The sequence below is a fragment of the Misgurnus anguillicaudatus genome, chromosome 21 (genome assembly GCF_027580225.2).
Source record: "Misgurnus anguillicaudatus chromosome 21, ASM2758022v2, whole genome shotgun sequence".
Classification (NCBI taxonomy): domain Eukaryota; kingdom Metazoa; phylum Chordata; class Actinopteri; order Cypriniformes; family Cobitidae; genus Misgurnus; species Misgurnus anguillicaudatus.
Genome location: NC_073357.2, coordinates 24741006 through 24759362, shown reverse-complemented (window position 1 = coordinate 24759362; position 18357 = coordinate 24741006). Strand labels below are relative to the sequence as shown.

The window sequence follows — 18357 nt, the reverse complement described above, 5'->3', positions numbered from 1 at the left end:
AGCCCTCATCTTCAACAACTAACATTGGTTAAACATTTAAAACAATGAATTCTACAACTTTCTGTGTAATTGCCAATGTTCTCAAGCTTTTCATCAGAAACTTTTCGTGTCGTTGAAATGCATCCTGCAAAGTTAGTTGCTGGGCTGTATTGTCCACCCCTTTTGTTTTGCTGAGCTGCAGGAATTTAGCGTGCTCATTAGCATAGCGTTTCTAGATGTGCTTGATTAAATTGGTAGTTTTGTACTTTGCAGACATACCACTTTCCCTCGAAACATTTACTTTGCGGATATTGCTAACAGCGGACGAACTAGTTGGCGTGGCAAGCGTGAAATATCTCCACACAGCCGACTTTCTGGCTCGCTCCATGTTGCTTCTAGCATGCGAAACACGTGAAGCTGACGATTGGCGTAGGTTCTGCTGCAATGAAAAAAACCTCGGCCTGTTAATTTTTTAAATCCCTGATCCAGTTATTTTGTCAGTATCACTGCCAATATTCGATCCTAATATCGGATCGATGCACCCCTAGTAGTAAAAGCTCTTGATTGGTGTGATGCAGTGCACCTATATGATGCCAACATGAAGCCTTATACTTTTCAGTGTTCTAGTAGACTGCAGAGTTTTTATGATTGAGTATCATAATAATCTTACCAACTTGAAGCCCATCCTCATCCTTGCTAATAACAATATTTTTTTGAATACTTGTTTTCTTTCACAAGTATTTTCGGGGCCTAAATCATAATTTGCTCCCTAATGCCATCATTGTGGTCACCTGGAAAAAAAACTTGGCAGCATTTTCTATTACTATTGTTGGTGGGAAGATATTGCCAGCACTAAGATATGCTTGAAGAAGCTGATGTCTCTCTGCAAGGCTTGAGCGGACGTTTTTAAAGTTATTCATTTTTTCTTGTGCACTGCTTAAAATATGTGTGCTTCCATTTGAACCCCAAAGTCCACAAATGAATATGTGGGCCAAACTAAATGAGCTCTGGATAATGACTCCTGTAATGATGTTTAGGTTTAAGGCGCTCGTCTCAGACCGGAATTTGAACCATTTATGGTTTGGCGACCTGGTCTTACTAGAGTCGTGATAACCAACATTTCTTTGCATAATTATAAATGTTTTCACGGATTTTGATAAGATTCAAATGTTTAGCATTTCTGTGTATGGTACTTAAAAACAATCCATGAAAATTCACAAAAATATATAGCCAAATTAACATTAATTTTAGTGTAAATAATTAAATAATGTCGCTACATACATTTTCATTTGATATAAAGAAATTACATTTACTTCATGTTTATCATCAGTATCTACTTAATGTAACAAAAACTTCGACACAGGATCATTTTTAAATGTCAAATACGTAGACATTTATAATTCCAAAATAAAGAATAATAGACAAATTAAGATTTTAAAGACTACAAAGAACAGTTTACTCGTAGTCCCATTTGGTCCCTTACTTCACACAAAGAAAGACTCCATGTCTTCCTGCAATAAAAAACAAAAGGAAAGGGGCTCCCTACAACCTCCCAACTGCTCTTTGAAATTGTTAAGGGCCATTTCTTTCTCCTTGTCGTCCATTCTGAGGAATGAAGGCTCATCCACGGGTGAACTTTGTCCTGAAGCCTGGCTTCGGTGCCGCCCCCACTTCCCCCCTGAAACCAGCGCCCTGGATCATTTGCCCTGAATCGTGGCGCTGCGGATCTGCAGTTGGATAATATTGCTAATTTGTAACACCAGTCACCAGCCAAATCTAATTGTCGTCATCTCTCCAATCAACACTGGTAACTGTCTTAGTAGGCACAAGTTCTACACAGCATGGCCACTCAGTCTATGACTTCCTGCTCTCACACCACAAGGTTTGTCATTTGCATCATTACCTAAATATCTGAACTGATCGATTGCTAGATTCAATTCAGTATAAGTGAACTGTTTGTCAACAGTAACAAGCTGGTTTATGCACAATGCAAGATCAAAGGCAACAACACCTTAAAAAAAATTATGCCCAAGACAAGGAGGCACCCAGGCCGACATACATGAAACATAGACAGGCTGTTGAATAAAGAGTCAAATTTGATACCCCCACTAGAGTTGTGGCGATACACGATAGTATCATTTATCGACGATCGTCGGACATATCACCAATAGCGGGATTTCATGACAATAGTTGGCGATTTGTTATTAACATCATAGTTTCATATTAACATGCAGATTGCATGCTTTCCTTGCTTGTGAGGGTTTGTGGGCTTCACTTTGCGTGAGAGAGCTTGTAATGCGCGCGGATTCCTTCTCACACGCATCTGGACTTAATGCGCGCAGCATGGACTCCTTCTAGCACCTGAACTTGTAATCCGCATAATTCGGACTCTTCCGTGCACTTAAGCTTGTAATATGCACAGCTCTGACATTTATTTGCACTGGAGAGCTTGTTAGCGCGCAGAGGGTTAAAGTTAGTGAGTGTGTTGTACCCGCTACCTGGCACGCAAGAAATTTTAGAGCGCCTTGGTTTTAATGATGCGCTCTGATTAATGGCATCAGTTTTAATAAGGTTGCAGTCATGACACTGTTGCTCTTGCTTCTTTACCATTCAAGTGACTTAAATGAGTAAAAAATAAACAAATAAAAAAATGAGTAAACTACTGCCCCGCCCCTGATACTATTGTGTATCATCTCACAGGCTGACGATAAGACGATCTTAAAATGAGGCATATCGCCCAACACTAACCCCCACTATGAACAGAATGTTCATCTATGTTTTGAACATGCTTTTTGTATGACTCTGGTGTTCGAGTGTTGGCTTTGGACAGAGGATCTGCTTGAAACATATATTTGTTAATTTTACAGTATCAACAAAAGTACTTACTGCCACTAAACTTTCAAGAAAACCTCCAATACTGTGTGAGCCCAGGTTGTCTCCTGCAATGGCTCGCAAGATTCCTTTGTAAACCTGTCCATCAGATAACACTATGACATTGGTCTTAAGGTCTTGATGGTCTTTTATCAAACATCCCATGACCCATTCCTGACCAAAATATTAGAATTTTGTTGCATAGGTTTGTGTCGCAATAGGTCTGCAAGTGTGAGATACATTGCTAGTACTTGTTTTTTTCCAAACCCCAGAGGATTTCCAACTTCAAATGCATCTTCATAAAGTATCAAGCCTAAAGCGGGCCTCTCTGTCTGGGCCAAGTCTTTTGTGATGATGTTACCATTGCATACATCTTCAACAATGTCATTCAACTGCTTACGGCTGTACATTTTTTCTGTACTGTTTCAACACAAATTTGCAATGAAAAGAGCCTCAATCGTCTGTTTAACAGGGACATACTGTAAAAAACACTCCTTTACAGCTTCATTATGTCCTAGACAAATCGGCATTGGATCAAAATAATGAAAACCTTTTTTGAACACTGTTTTTCTGTGCTGGTCTGTTTTAAGCGTGTGGCTATTACATGCTCGTAAGAAATCGTCAGCTCTTAAGTACTATTCGGACGGGATTAGTTTTACATAGGGAGGTGGGGTAAAGCAATTTTTATCAGAGCTTCTCAGTGATTTTAGTCCAGTCTGAATGCACCATGTCAGTAATCATTACGTACAATGTCAGTAAAGATTACAGTGACTTTTACCTTCTGTAAAAAGGTCTGGAGAAATTACCTCGGGTAATACTAATCCAGTGCGAATAGACCAGCTGTAATTATACACGAAAATTTGCATCATTTCCTTTTAATTTGCAGGTTTCTTTTAAATATAAAAGTGCTTAAAGAAGCTTTTACTTGCGTTCTAGGCGGAAAAACAAGTCGGTGTCAAGTCAGTTACTGAATAACACGACACAAACCTTATTTTTTTTAAGTCAAATTTACTTCTCAGAGGCACAGAACTGTTTCTGAAACTGACGTTCTCCCCAAACGGAAATTAAACACAGTGTTTCGCGTTTTCGTTGCCTGTTTCATGTTGTTTGCACATCTGACATCAAGAAGTAAGGTGATGTGCACGTGACGACGAGAGGTGGCGCGCTGCGCAATCGAGTTGCCCCTCCCACTTCTGAATGTTTTACTGAGATTTCTAATCCCGTCCGAATTGACATAAATATTATAGACTTCCTGTGGTAAAATTACATTACGCCATCTAACATTACGCTAAAACTAATCCCGTCCGAATAGGACTTTAGACTGTCCATGACATAATTCATGGAAGCCCCTGGAACCCCAAGTGTAACCAATTTCTTATTTAGTTCGAAAAGTAGATGTGACGGGTTGACATCATAAACTGATTGCATATCTTCAATTGTAGTCTGAATGACTGAAGATGGAAGCAGCAATTTTGCTTTGTAACTTCAGATAAAACAGAGCAAGATTCTTTAAAAATAATGTCTCATCAATCTTTTTGGACTGACCTTCAAATGCTCAGGGGTGCATTCTCCGATAACGTTCTCTCTTAGCGCGATACGAAGACTCAAAAGGTACACCTTAACTACAGGTATACCTTTCCTACGTGTGTTCTCCGAACTATATCTTAGGATGTTGCTTAAGGTAAACCTTCTTAAGTTCGACCTTAGCGGGTGCTGTCCATGGTGGAGGTTCTGAATAGGTTGATATCGATTGCTCGACAATCAATTATTCACTTTATGTAATAGGTTTCGCTGCGTTATGAGATAGCGGGGTTCTTTATTAAAGAAACATTTTAGAAATAGTTCAAGTTAAATTTATTAGGAATATCTGTTAAAAATATTTCAAATTGCAAACAACTAAATTGAACCTTCTATATTTTATATCAAACCCGTGCAAAACCCCCAACTTTATTTCCAAACGTATCATGTTTAAACTGCTCCAATTCATCCACTATGCCTTCACTTGAAAGTAGGGATGTCACGGTACCAAAAATCTAGTAGTCGGTACCAATACCACAAAAAGTACACGGTACTCGGTACCTAAGTCGGTACCACAGTGTGTAAAAAAAAAGAACAATTATACTTAAACATTATTTTTTTTATTAAAACATTTCAACATTATAGAAAACTTTTAAGAGCTTCTGTTAAGGTTGTCTGTGTTAATGTTTGTTGACTTTTCTCCTGACTCTCTTGGTGTACATCCTCCTCTGGCTGATACTGTTAAAAAGAGAGAGAATAAGAAATACATTTTATTTATTTAACATACTGTCTGACAATGACTAATAAATCAGCTAAAGCTACAGGTGCTAAGGTGCACTTATAAACACACGCACGTGTACATACACATACTCTGAATGCAACCATTAGTTTAATATCACTCACATTGTTGCAGGATGAAAATAGTTATTAAAAACCCTTAACATTTTAATACTTCATCCAGTGACATTAGGCTACTTTTTGCTGACAGGATGACTAAATGGCGATGCATGGTCGCCCATTTATAAATAGTTTTTAAAGTTGCAAATGCAGCGTCATTAACAAATAACTGACTTACACAATACATTAACATCTAGCATAAAGTTAGCTGGTTACACGGCATTAATGCCAGCTGCCTCAAACAAACATAATAGGCTATAGGGTCTGGGTTTCAGTATAAAATTAAAGTTTTACAGTTTGTATATAATGTTAATGTGAATTAAAACTTACCTCGAATTCTTTAAAGAGATTGGGGTGTCTGTCTTTCAAGAGCTTTGCCAAATTCTATGTTTGATAGCGACAAACAACTTTAGAAAGATTCCCGTGTGCTCGTAAGAGGCGTTCTTCCTCTTCTTTAACTCTTGTGGAGCGTCAAATACACACGCGCGTATATGCTGCCCCCATCAGTCCCGGAAGAGTATTGCAGCCTCGGTACCTCCGGTACCAGAGAAAGCAGGTACCGTCATGTTTAAAAAAAATTTGGTATCGACTTGGTACCGAAGTATCGGTTCTCGTGACATCCCTACTTGAAAGGATAATTTATATTAGGGGTTCCCAATAAGTGCGTTGCACAGGGTAATAAAGTGGGTCGTGCAAGTAATTGGTTGTGCATTACACTTAAAATATATTAAAACAAACTGTTGTTGTCATTAGTTCACGCGTTTATTGTGCTTGGACAGTGGATGCGCAAGCAGCGTCGTTACAATGCGGATAAAGCTTAATGGACGCATTTCTGGAGCCTGTCTGTCTACCTCAAATATAACATATAAAATATATATATTATATAATAAATAAATAAATATTGATTGGAACCGGGACTAGCTTTGCGATTTTCCCGGAATCGTTCAAAAGTTTAAATTTCGATTCCTAGTTTCGATTCACAGTCCGCCGACTGGAAAAAGAAACCGCTGAACACCAATGAAGAAGCGTCTGTTTCGTGCATAGGCACGTCGAACGTAATAAAGCACCTCGTTCATTGAGTAGAAATAAATGTGTGCCCCGTCTTTGACGCGCTGCGCCGACCGTCCTCTGCTGCCTCTTCCTCTGTCTCTGACCCCCAGCTTGGCACCGCAGTGACTGCACTGCAGTCCGTCTCAAGTAAGTAAAACAATACATATACAATGAGGGCTCGCTAAATTTCAAAATCCCTGGTAGAAAAAAAGAAACGCTAAAACAATGTTAGTCTCTGAAAACAAAAGGACTTATTATTTTTAAATTACTTGAGTTCGCGCTTTTTGGTGAGCACAAGAACAAGCGCGTACTTGTGAAGAGCGGACCCGGGATGCAGAGGAGCGCGCATCTCAGACGTGAACACTATGGGAAGGAATAATGGGTTTATTATGCTTTCAGTTTCACTTATTGTTACGTGAGGATAGTAATGACTGACAAGACGACGCCGTACATACTACCTATCAAAATCGGAGAGAATGCAAAAACATTTAAATATTTTTCCTATGATCGCCCGACGGGCAGAGCAAAGAGGCATTTTGGTAACCCGACAGGAAGTCACAATAGCCCCGGGACGTCGGGCTAGCGATTTTGCGAGCCCGGAAAAGAATGCCTTGAGCCAACATTGAGCTAACAAATTAGCCCATGTATTTTTTTATAGACAATTTACGAGCTAAGAGTGCGAATGTTAGTTAGCCCATCAATGGGAGCACGGTAACATGTTCAAGTACCTGCAGCAGCATCATACACTCATGTGTAAATGTGTTTTCATGAGGTTTTCAAAAATAAAGCTCTCTTGAGCAAAGTGTACCCCTGTAAAAATATATTCATAATTTATAATATTTATATTCATGTTCATAGATTTGATATTTATATTATAGTTGAAAACAGCCATGTGAGAAATGAATAGTAAAGTTCATAAAAAGTCAAAAGTTTATAAAATTTAAATTGATGGAGAAGGTCATACTATTTCCTTCAGAAAGACCATTGGTTAGCTAGCTCATTTAAAATATACTAAACATTTTTGACCCTGCCTCTTAAAAGAATCGGAATCGAGAATTGATAGGAACCGGAATCGAAACAAGGAATCGGAATTGGAATCGGAATCGTTCAAATTCAAACGATACCCAACCCTATTTATGATTACTTTAGATTTTAGCTTTGATTAGTTTTAATGTGGAAATTGTGTTGACCTTAGGAGACTAAGCAAGTGCGCAGTTTGTTTTGAATGTTTATAAAGAATATGGCATGCAGTTGCCTCAAAGTTATAAAACATTAAAAAACTTCGATGCAAAGTCGAATTAACATTAACAATCCTAATTAGTTTTTTATTTTTTATTTATTTATGCAGCTAAAATACTTGTTGATAGACTAAGATTTAACGGATATGAAATGCACAAATTAAATAGTAGGATTCGCTGTATAGCTGCCAGTTTCACCAACTCCATCACCCAAAATATATTTTTTTAAATAGTTTCTTAATCCTGTAGCATTTAATAGTTCGCAGTTGATGTCCCTTTGGAAAACATAATTATAAATCTAACAACCATCAATTTAATGATGTGTAATTATGTGAATGTTTTATTCTTTAAATATAAAAATATTTGCCTAATTAAACACAGTGTTTTTTTTTTTTACAAATATTTAGTTATATAGACTGCAATCAGCTTTTATGAAAGTGATGGCCCCTAGTGGAGTCATGTGGGATAAGGTATAGCTAAGAGCGCTCCAGACTAACCTTACGAACGAACGACTTACAGAAGTGATACGTAACTAAGAACGTTTCGGAAAACACGTATTAGCGATAAGGTACAGCTTAAGGTACAACTTAAGAACGACGTAGCGTTAAGGTAGTTTCGGAGAATGCAGCCCAGTATTTTTTCCCTACATCACTATGTTTATCTGTTACTATATCACTGTCAATATTTTGAAAGCCTTCAGCTTCAGTCACATGTGCTGTAGCAAAATGGATTCAGTTAGGTTTACCTCTGTTGAATTTTTATGTTGTCTTGATAAGTGAAAGGTAAATGTAGATATTACTGCAAATGATTTATTACACTACTTAAAGGGGCATGTCACTGTTCGTCCCTCTATGATGTGCACTTTGAGATGTGAATAAACTGAGTATTTAATAAGCACTGCACATGTCTACATGGCACGTAAGGTCTACTGCAGGGCATATATCTGATCTAGGCACTACAACACATTCCTTAGATTCTGGTAAAGATTCTGATTTTTATGCTGATTTTTTTTTTTATTTCCTGTTGGATTCAACAATGATAAAGAAGTTAGGGTTGTTGCTGTGAATTCTCATGTGCTTCACATAGGCAGCTGGATTATTATATTAATGTCCACACAGCTGACATGGAATCATGTTGTGGTCAAAATGAACAGTTCTTTGGCATAACAAAACTGAAATTAAAAATCTTAACAAGTTTAACCTTTAAATTGAACACTACTTTCTTATGTAATTTACTTTGTGAAACCTTTTTGATCTGTACTTTCCAAAGAGAATGTAATTGGTGCAGTACTGTTTCCGCCCACTAGAGGGGACTTGACTTGATTGTATTGAGTGAACTGGCTGCTTTTAATTCAGGTGAAGAAGCCAACTGCACATGCACCCATGAGGTCAGAGTGATGCTCCAGAAAAAATCACTTAATCTTGATATTTTTTATATTAAAATTTGTTAGTCCTCTACTTAATGCTGTTACAAATCATTCAGGTTGGAAATGCATCCCAGTTCTGGTGAAAGATTCGATTTTTTCGGTTGATCAACCGAGAACTCTGGTGAGTTTGTTTGTTTATTAACTATTTTAGTTAATCTGATATCAATCCTTCTCTTTATGTGTACTAAAACCCAATTAGAGTTACTTATAAAGTTTGAGAAGCATTTTTATGTATATTAAGAGAGTTAAATCTGATTAGTTTGTGTACAGAGCCAATTAGTTTGTAATGGTTAAGTGATTTCATCATTTATGAGTATATAGATTGAAAATGAGTGGAAGGAAAGATGTTATATGACAATATTGTAACATATTTTCATACTCTTAAGCTGTTTAAATGTTTACATAGTCATATATTGAGTTTATATTTGTACTGGTGGACATTTTATGTAGCTTATGGTAAATATCTGTGTTTAAATGTTAAAATGAAGAGATTTGCTAAATGTTACTGCATTATTTTGTGAAGATTGGGTTTTTATGTTTGGATTCTGATTCTGCATTGCGACCTACTTTTGATTGGCAAGCCAGAGCCTTTTTTTGATCTACACATGTGGAGTGAACCCACGCCCCCTTGTGGATTTACGGGATATAAGAGCTAAGCTGTGATCTCACGCACTCTGTACACACTCTCCGGGTAGAAATTAAAAAGGCACACATTCATGTTGAGAACTATATTTACACATATTTGGTAGACGCTTTTATCCAAAGTGACTTACAGTGACATGCATTTTTTTTATTATGTGTTCCCTGAGATCGAACCCATGATGTTTGCTAGTAATGTAAAGCTCTACCAATTGAGCTATGGGATAATGTTAAAATTAAATAACTCGCTGTCAAGCCAGACAACAGGAGCCTTTTCTCTGAAAGATGCTTAACTGACAACATAGTGAAAAGCTGGCATGTCAGAGACAGTCTGAGAAAAGCCACATCTTCATCTTCTTTAATGAGTAAGGGACATGTTGCCAAATACAGTCAAATAAAAAAAAATCAAGTAGTAAAATCCAGTATTAAGTCTCTAAAAAATTTAGGTGTATTAATTTAAGATTAAGTGATACTGGTTACAGTAAGTGCACCAATGATCCACAAGTTACTCACTTTCAGATGTGCTCGACAGTCATTCCGATTCTAAATAAGAGAGATTAATCTGTACCTAAAGTCTTCATAGGAGCTCTCCCCAACAGTATCACTGACTGAACCGAGACCTGGTGAACTTTGTTAGTACTGAGCATGCCAGGCAAACATACTGGTATTCCAGAGTCACGTTACACTTTATACACAAATCAAGAACGGTTTATTATCGGACGCGTCCGACTTGATGAGCCGTTAATACTGCGTATGCGTTTACCGAACAGGCCGATACAGCGATTCTCGAGTGAGGAACTGGTTGCTACATTTATGGAGGCATCAGTACACTGATTCGAGAATGGCTTCTATCGGACACGTCCGAAAAACTAAGAATCAAAGAACTGTGGATACTGAGTATGTATGAGCCAAACAGTACACATGTTGGACATCAGTGAGTTGCTGTGCTAATATATAGCCTACATCTATGAACTGATGAGATGACAGACATAAAGTAAGTTTGTTTAATATTACCATAAAACGTACAGGAAATATGCATGGTACAGCTAATTATATTAAACAGCATTTTGACTAAAATGTGTTTGTTAGGTGCGTGTGTATGTGCAGATTATATTTTAAAGGGGACATTCCACAAGACGTTTTAAGATATTAAATAAATCTTTGATGTCCCCAGACTACATATGTGAAGTTTAAGCTCAAAATACCCTATAGGTAATTTATTGTGGCATGTTTAAATAGGCACTTTATGGGGCTGAGCAAAAATGCACCGTTTTTGTGTATCCTTTAAATCCAAATGAGCTGCTCAGGTGGGCGGAGTCTCAAGTGCTTGCGCTGTAGACATGACAGAGCATCAAGAGGAGGGAGATTTTCTCACGAAAGAAGTTAGTAAGCGATATTCAGCATTATATATTTGAACAAGTTTTAAAAAATCTGTTTTATGCATACTAAATTCATGTTTATCAGCAGATGGGGAACATTCTGGAATAAAAATAAAGACTTTTAGGTCTCATAGTGTTTTAAACGGACACAATGATTTTCAGCATTTTACAATAAAATACACTTCAGAAGTTTACTTTTTGACCAATCACCCGAGCACATTTAAATGATCTGTAATAAAACAACACGTTTAATGCTTAAACTTTAGTGAAACAGATCAAATGACATGTTTAAGTTTATTGTGATTGAACACATTCGCGTTTCTGTCAGTCTCTCACTCTCTGTCTTGTAACTCCTCGTATTCATTTGAAACTTCAGAGAAACTTAACAATTTATTTATGCTTATTGTGTATGAAAGTGAATATGCGTTGTTCTCTTACTCTGTCTCGTGCAGTGCATTAATCCTCGTGTTCATTCATATAAACTTCAGAGAAACAGATTAAACAACATACTTGTATTGATGAAAGTGAACCGTCTTGTTGCTTTCTCACTCTCTCTCTCTCTCTCTCTCTCTCTCTCTCTCTCTCTCTCTCGCATTAAAGTAATTAATCCTCATCTTCAACCTTTATAAAGATTATTAAAACTACAAGTTATAAGATTGTAGGCTCCTGTTTGTGTTTGAGGGAATACAAACGCGTCGTGCTGTCAGTCATTCTTTCTCTCTGTCTCTCGCACTCGTGAGGCCGCGTCATGGTTGGATAGCGCATATGAAGGAGCGGTATCATTATAAGATCCCCTTACTACGTCATGGGGGGAGCGAAATCCGAATGACCTATATATTAGGGGTGTGATTGGCTCTGCTCTCACAATTCGATTAAATTACGATTCACCAGGTAACGATTCAATTCAATTCGATTCCACGATGCATTGCGATACATCAGAATTCTACTGTACACAACAAGGCAAATTTTTCATCAGTCAAGTAGTAAAGTCAAGTGCAACTATTCTCAACAAAAACGGAAGCTTAGCAGCTTTAAGACAATGACAATTATATACCTGAGATGAGAATTTTACACAAGCATAAGTCTTGTCTAGTTTCCCGTTAACTTCGTAGAATCCGAAATGTGCCCATATGTCTGCTTTTTTATGGAAAAGAGTGCGTTTTTATTGTCCACTCGAGGCCAGGAATTAAACAGTGACATAATCAATTATGGCACTTTGCTGCATCGATGCTGAATCAGGCATGCGCGCATTGCGATGCATCGCCTAATCGATTATTGTTGACACCCCTACTATATATTCACATGTTTGCAGAAGAGAGCCTTACCAAAAAAGTTACAGGGTTGCTATTTTCATTTTTTGTGAGTTGGTAGAAGCACTGGGGACCCGATTATAGCACTTAAACATGGAAAAAGTCTGATTTTCATGGAATGTCGCCTTTAAGTTGTTATGAGCTTTATCATGATTTCTGTTCAAAGTTTTTGAATGTGCTTTAGTTGGACAACTAAATAATAATAATAAATCAACCATACACAACTTTACTTGAACTTTATGTATTTTACCCTCCTGGATGATAGAATTAGATGTGAATGCATCATTACGTGAAGTACGTTAAAGAACTGGTGAATCGTTTTTTTTTAACTGGCTCTTTGAAACGAACTGTCCGAAAGAACTGGTTCACAAAAAAAAAGAGTTGGACTTCCCATCACTATTGTATGTACATGTTCATAATTTCTAAAAGCTAAACCAAGCAATGTTGCCAAGTAACTGATAATGTAAGTGGATGCCTGCAAGTTTCTGTTTTACCCTAAGATGAAAGATATAGGCAAGACTATCACATGGCCCTTGGTGCCTTTTGTTCCACAGAGTTGGTGGCCATTTGCTTATGTTTGGGCCAAGGGTCTGAGTCAAAGGTGAAAAAGCAAGTCTAAAGTGTGAACCCATTTCTATGGTAATGTTGATGGGATTAAGAGTTGGTAAAACTGAAGGATTGGGAGTGACAGGGTTACTTCCTTTCAATGCTTTGTTTAAAGTTAAAAGCTTTAAACAAAGGGGGACTGCCCCCTAAAATGTGTACAGTATAAATGCAATGGGGCTACTATAAAAGTACTATGTGTACAGGATTAGTTTTACATAGGGAGGTGAGGTAAAGCAATTTTTATCAGAACTTCTCAATCATTTTAGTCCTGTCCGAATGCTCCATGTCAGTTATCGTTATGAACAATGTAAGTAAGGATTATGGCAACTTTTACCTTCTGTAAAAAGGTCCAGAGAAATTACCTCGGGTAATACTAATCCAGTGCGAATAGACCAGCTGTAAATAAACGCGTCAATAGATATACAGTTACAAGGACCTTTAATTTGCAAAATATACACTTTTATGTAACTACAGTTTTGAATGTTTATATCAAAATAACCAGACGTCACAGGCACGCATTGAATCTTGGGATGGCCAAGGCTGTGAAGGATACATATGGCTCCTTGGTTTCAGGGGGGAAAATGCCACATTTGGAGGCTTGTAGTGAAGGAGCCTTCGAATTGGGATAGCCTTTGTTGCGCCCAGTGTTGTCATTTGCCTTCAAATACGGCCTTGGAAGGCTACAGCCACTGAATTGGGATGCACCCAGTGTTTCGAGTTTTTCTTGTCTGTGGCATGTTGTTTGCACATGTGATATCAGAAAGCAAGGTAATGTGCATGTGACAGTGAGAGAGGTGACGTGCTGCATAGTCAAGTTACCCCTCCCACTTCCAAATGTTTTACTGAGATTTCTATCCCCCTGCGAATTGACCATCAATATTACAGACGTCCCGTGGTAAAATGACATTACACCATCTACCCCCTTAAAACTAATCCAATCCTAATATGGGGAATGACTACTGCTAGATGAAATACAAGTCTCCAGGAGGCTGTTTACACTTGGCATTAACATGTGTTTTCGTCGATCGGATCACAAGTGGACGACGTTATTGCCAGGTGTAAACGGTGTTCAAAACGTTTTGAGCTCGTCCACTTTCGACCACTTTCAACCACATCCAGAGGTGGTCGAAACCACTTTCGATCGGATCGCTTTGGAGTTGCGGAACGCACATGTGGTTGAATGCGTTCGAACAGCCACACGCGACCGCCTTCTCTCCGCCCATTTATCTAATCTGAGGTATTAAACACAAGTTTTACGTCTTTTTTGACTTCTGGCGTGAACATTCGGTGAACAGCGCTATTTTTAGCCTTTCATTGATAAAACTGAGCGGCTGATCTCCGCAGCCTCGTTTCGAAAGCGTGTGAAAGTTGCGCGATCCTATTTCATCAATTGCGCTGAAAATTCAAAGAAAGCTCTTACATACTCATGTACAAAACACTGTGCAGCATGTTTACTTGCTAAACAAGCAGTGCACTCCGACATAATATTACTTTGCGTCCATATAAACTCATAATTACTCCCGCACGGGTTTGAATGACAGCAGAGAGACTCGCCCACCGTCTCACAGACCACCCCCTCATAGTATTCAGCACCGAAGCGGTCGAAAGTGGACAAAAGAGACGGATTTAAATACCAGGTGTAAACGTAATGTGTCTCTCTCGTCCACTTGTGATCCGATCGATGAAAACACATCTTACTACCAAGTGTAAACAGCCTCCAGGTTTTCTAAAAAAAAAGGTTTCCAACTGTATGCAGAGTTATTTTAGAATCGTATTGCCTTATCATCATTGAAACTGATGTGTCCTAAAGTGACTCCCCTTCAGGGTTGATGTACAACTCATACTTACCTGGCAGGGGAGACACCATGATCATGAAGGTGGTTCACCCAGGGTGAGGCTAAGCCATTGCACTCCGGCTGTGCTGACCCCTGCGAATTCCCCAAATGTGGGAATCTCGACTGCATAATTTGTGGTAGTGGGGGACTGCGTTCGCGCTCTCCCCTGATTTTGTTGTATAAATACAGATATTAAATTTTTTCAGACTCCTAATGGATTATTTGAATTTTGAAAATTACAATAATTTTAGTATTGTGTTAAATTGTAACACTGGTTTGAAATTAATTAATGGTTTATAGATTAACACAAGAAATATATTTATTTTTTAATTGTTTATTTTCTTATTTTTTGTATTTTAATTTTTATTTATTTATTTTTTAACATTGCGGATAACTTTAACATAGCAACATGAATCTACTTTCAAAGTCCTACATTTTAGATTATCTTTATAGATGACACACAAAATGATTCTAATAGTCAGTCAGTTTATGTAATTGTTTTAACTTATGTAAGCATGTGGCCTAAATGAAAACATTGCTAAATACAAATTCCACAAAATGTCACTGTTCTTAACAAAAAATATTTTACAATTTAAATTGCATGCCATCGCATACCATTCAATTAAGTGACATTTCTTAAACTCTCAGAACTGATGTAATTAAAACATTTGGTGTTTTTAATGGCTTGTTAAGGCATTCTGTCATTGGCCAGCTAATTTGATCAGAAAATGTTTTATTGCAAGTCCACCGGGGGCAAAACAGCAAAGTATTTAAAGCAACATTTAACATTGCATCAAGTCTATAGCAAATTTACATAATTGTATTACTATTGGGGATATTCATATCAGTTAATTTTCTCGACTGACAACCGCAGCTTATCCGAACATTAACCGTTAACTTATAAGATTTTAATATTAAATTGTCATTCGAGTAAAAATACAGTTGATGGTTGTCTGTGATCTGGTAAGAACAAATTTTATTTCATTTGAACGTGTCAACAGCAGCGACAGATCAAAAACAAAACTAGGATTCATACATTATCAGATATTTACACAACATCTTATCAAAGAGCGCGCGATCAGTCCAGATGATTAATATCCATTAATATCCAGTGGCCATTTCTAAAGCAGGACACATTTCAAAAAGTTTTGCTTTTGCGTCGTCTTTCTCTGTTTGTGCAAAAAGAGAGATGTTTATGGTCAGGGTCAAAGGCCATCAGCGAAGGTCTGTGCGAGATGTAGATGGACTGTCATCTTGCGCGCACATGCGTGCGTCTCCGTTCAGCTTCCAAACCATACTCAAACACACACACACAAATGATTTCTCATACAAATGATTACTTTATCAGAGTGTCAGGGCAGCAATAATTTGTATTATTTACAGGACATTCACAAATTAAAGATGGAAAACTGGCAAAATTTCTGTCGGCTCATGACGACACACACCGTGCGTTAACACATTTTTTGTTCTTTTAACTGATAATGTTAATTGTCATAAATTCTTACCATCAGTTAACTGTTAAATGTTCAATATGAACATCTCTAATCACTATTCTATTCAAATTGTTTCCTCCTCCTAACTTTAAATTTTGTGATTACTTTCTTTTTGACACTGGGAGAATTGTGGAAGTAGAGGGCTGTAGTCCAAACTGGCCGTTCGCTTAAGACTTTGAAAGGGAAATTCTATTAAAGGAAATATATCGCCTGGCAGTGAACTTTGAGCTTTATCATTTTGCAGGTATTATTTATGCTCTAACAGCAACATTACACACTAACTAAAGTTTGAAAATGGGATCAGGAAGAACGTAAATAATGGAAAATAATAACAGTACCATACCATCTTTCTATGTACTGTTTCAAAGAATATTGTCCCTACTTCAAACCATTTGTGGGTATCGCTTCTCGGCCTTTTGGCTAAGATCAAGTGTAGTATCTGTTCTTATCAGTTTAATATCTGATACGTCCCCTACCCGGGGACCATATATTAAATTGATTTTTGGAATTGGGAGATGGAATAGGGGCTTGCTCCGTCCACTCCACGCATCGACCTGGTATTGCAGTACTTCTGGGAACGGTGCACCCCCCTAATGTTGTGAAAAGAAGAGCTGCTATGTTGCTTAGAGATTTTCAAACAAATCTTTGGATGGTTTGTAAATGTTCTCCAATTTCTCCAAATGGGTCCAACATGGATATTAACATATTTAATCCAAAAAGCTGATTTTCTTCCTTTAGAGTCAACCTTTGCAATTCTAACTTAGTAAATTAACAAATAAGTAATTCAACTAATGAGCAGGGCAGCCAAACTGGAAACATAAGATTAAAATCATCACATGGCCAGTATAAATGTCCACATGCAGTGAAGAAAATATAATCATTAGATTGCATTTTGTGATCTAGTCATCTACAGTAAATTCTGGATTCCAGCTGGAACCATAGAAGTTTTATATAATGGCTCTTACATTTAACTGGTGGCAACCCGTTACCAAGTAACTTATAATGAAAGTGGATTACTGCAAGTTTCTGTCTTTTGTTCCATTGTGTGAGTTTGTGGCCTTTGCTTATGTTTGGGCCAAGGGTCCTAGTCAAAGGTGAATGGCAAGCCTAAAGTGTGAACCCATTTCTATGATAATGAAATGGTGTGAGTGAGACAGTGGGTGAGATGTTGATGGGATTAAGGGTTGGTAAAACTGAAGGATTGGGAGTGGCAGGGTTACTTCCTTTCAATGCTTTGTTTAAAGTTGAATGCTTTTGTTTTCGATTTAGGGGACTGTCCTCTAAAATGTGTATAAATGCAATGTAGGGCTCTACTGTAAGTCAGACTTGGTGACTGCAGCACCTGAGCTCTATGCTCTGATTTAAATATCGCTTTCTGCAGTAAAGACTACTGCTCAAGGAAATCCAAGTTTCCTGGTCTTCACTAAAAAAAGTTTCCAACAGTATGAGGTTTATTTTAATCATGTCGCCTTTTTGTTGAAACTGATGTTCCCTAAAGTGACTCCCCTTCAAGGTCGATGTACAACTCATACTTACCTGGCAGGGGAGACACCATGATCAAGAAGGTGGTTCACCCAGGGTGAGGCTAAGCCATTGCACTGCGGCTGTGCTGACCCCTGCGAATTCCCCAAATGTGGGAATCTCGACTGCATAATTTGTGGTAGTGGGGGACTGCGTTCGCGCTCTCCCCTGATTTGGTTGTTTAAATACAGATTTGATTTGTTCAAAAGCTCTTTCAGCTCATGAAGTCTGTGGTTTGAAGATTTTTTATTTAACACAGCATGTGTGTAGTAACAACTACAGCAGTTTAAAGTCAACTTAATCTACCTCTCTTTTGAGAATGTATCGCCTGAAGTGCTTTAGGGACTTGGTGTTGATGTCCTCCTCCTTCATCACCAGCCACTGCTTGGTTGAGCTGTACACCTCTTGCGCCATTTTCCTCTCTTGGTCGTATGTAGGTTTGTCACAGACCTTCCTCACAAGCCATTTTTTTATGCTCGACTTTGATCTTTTTGAAGCATGTGTTACGAGATGCCAGTGCCTTTGCCTCCTTTGTTGCTTTAAGAAGGCATTGTTGCCTATTTTGTGGCACACTTGTCAAAAAAACTCAAGTTGG

The 18357-nt window shown here is 37.9% G+C and overlaps 3 non-coding genes across 3 annotated transcripts; all 3 read left to right on the top strand.

Moving 5' to 3' along the window:
• Nucleotides 1-14753: 14753 nt before the first annotated feature.
• On the top strand, nucleotides 14754-14917 carry LOC129417816 (U1 spliceosomal RNA). Its single transcript, XR_008635872.1, has one exon. It is a non-coding gene; the product is annotated as a U1 spliceosomal RNA (small nuclear RNA).
• A 1724-nt stretch (nucleotides 14918-16641) lies between these two features.
• LOC141354448 (U2 spliceosomal RNA) lies at nucleotides 16642-16832 on the top strand. Its single transcript, XR_012360881.1, has one exon. It is a non-coding gene; the product is annotated as a U2 spliceosomal RNA (small nuclear RNA).
• A 937-nt stretch (nucleotides 16833-17769) lies between these two features.
• Nucleotides 17770-17933, top strand: LOC141354445 (U1 spliceosomal RNA). The gene has a single exon (XR_012360878.1). It is a non-coding gene; the product is annotated as a U1 spliceosomal RNA (small nuclear RNA).
• The last annotated feature ends 424 nt before the right edge of the window (nucleotides 17934-18357 follow it).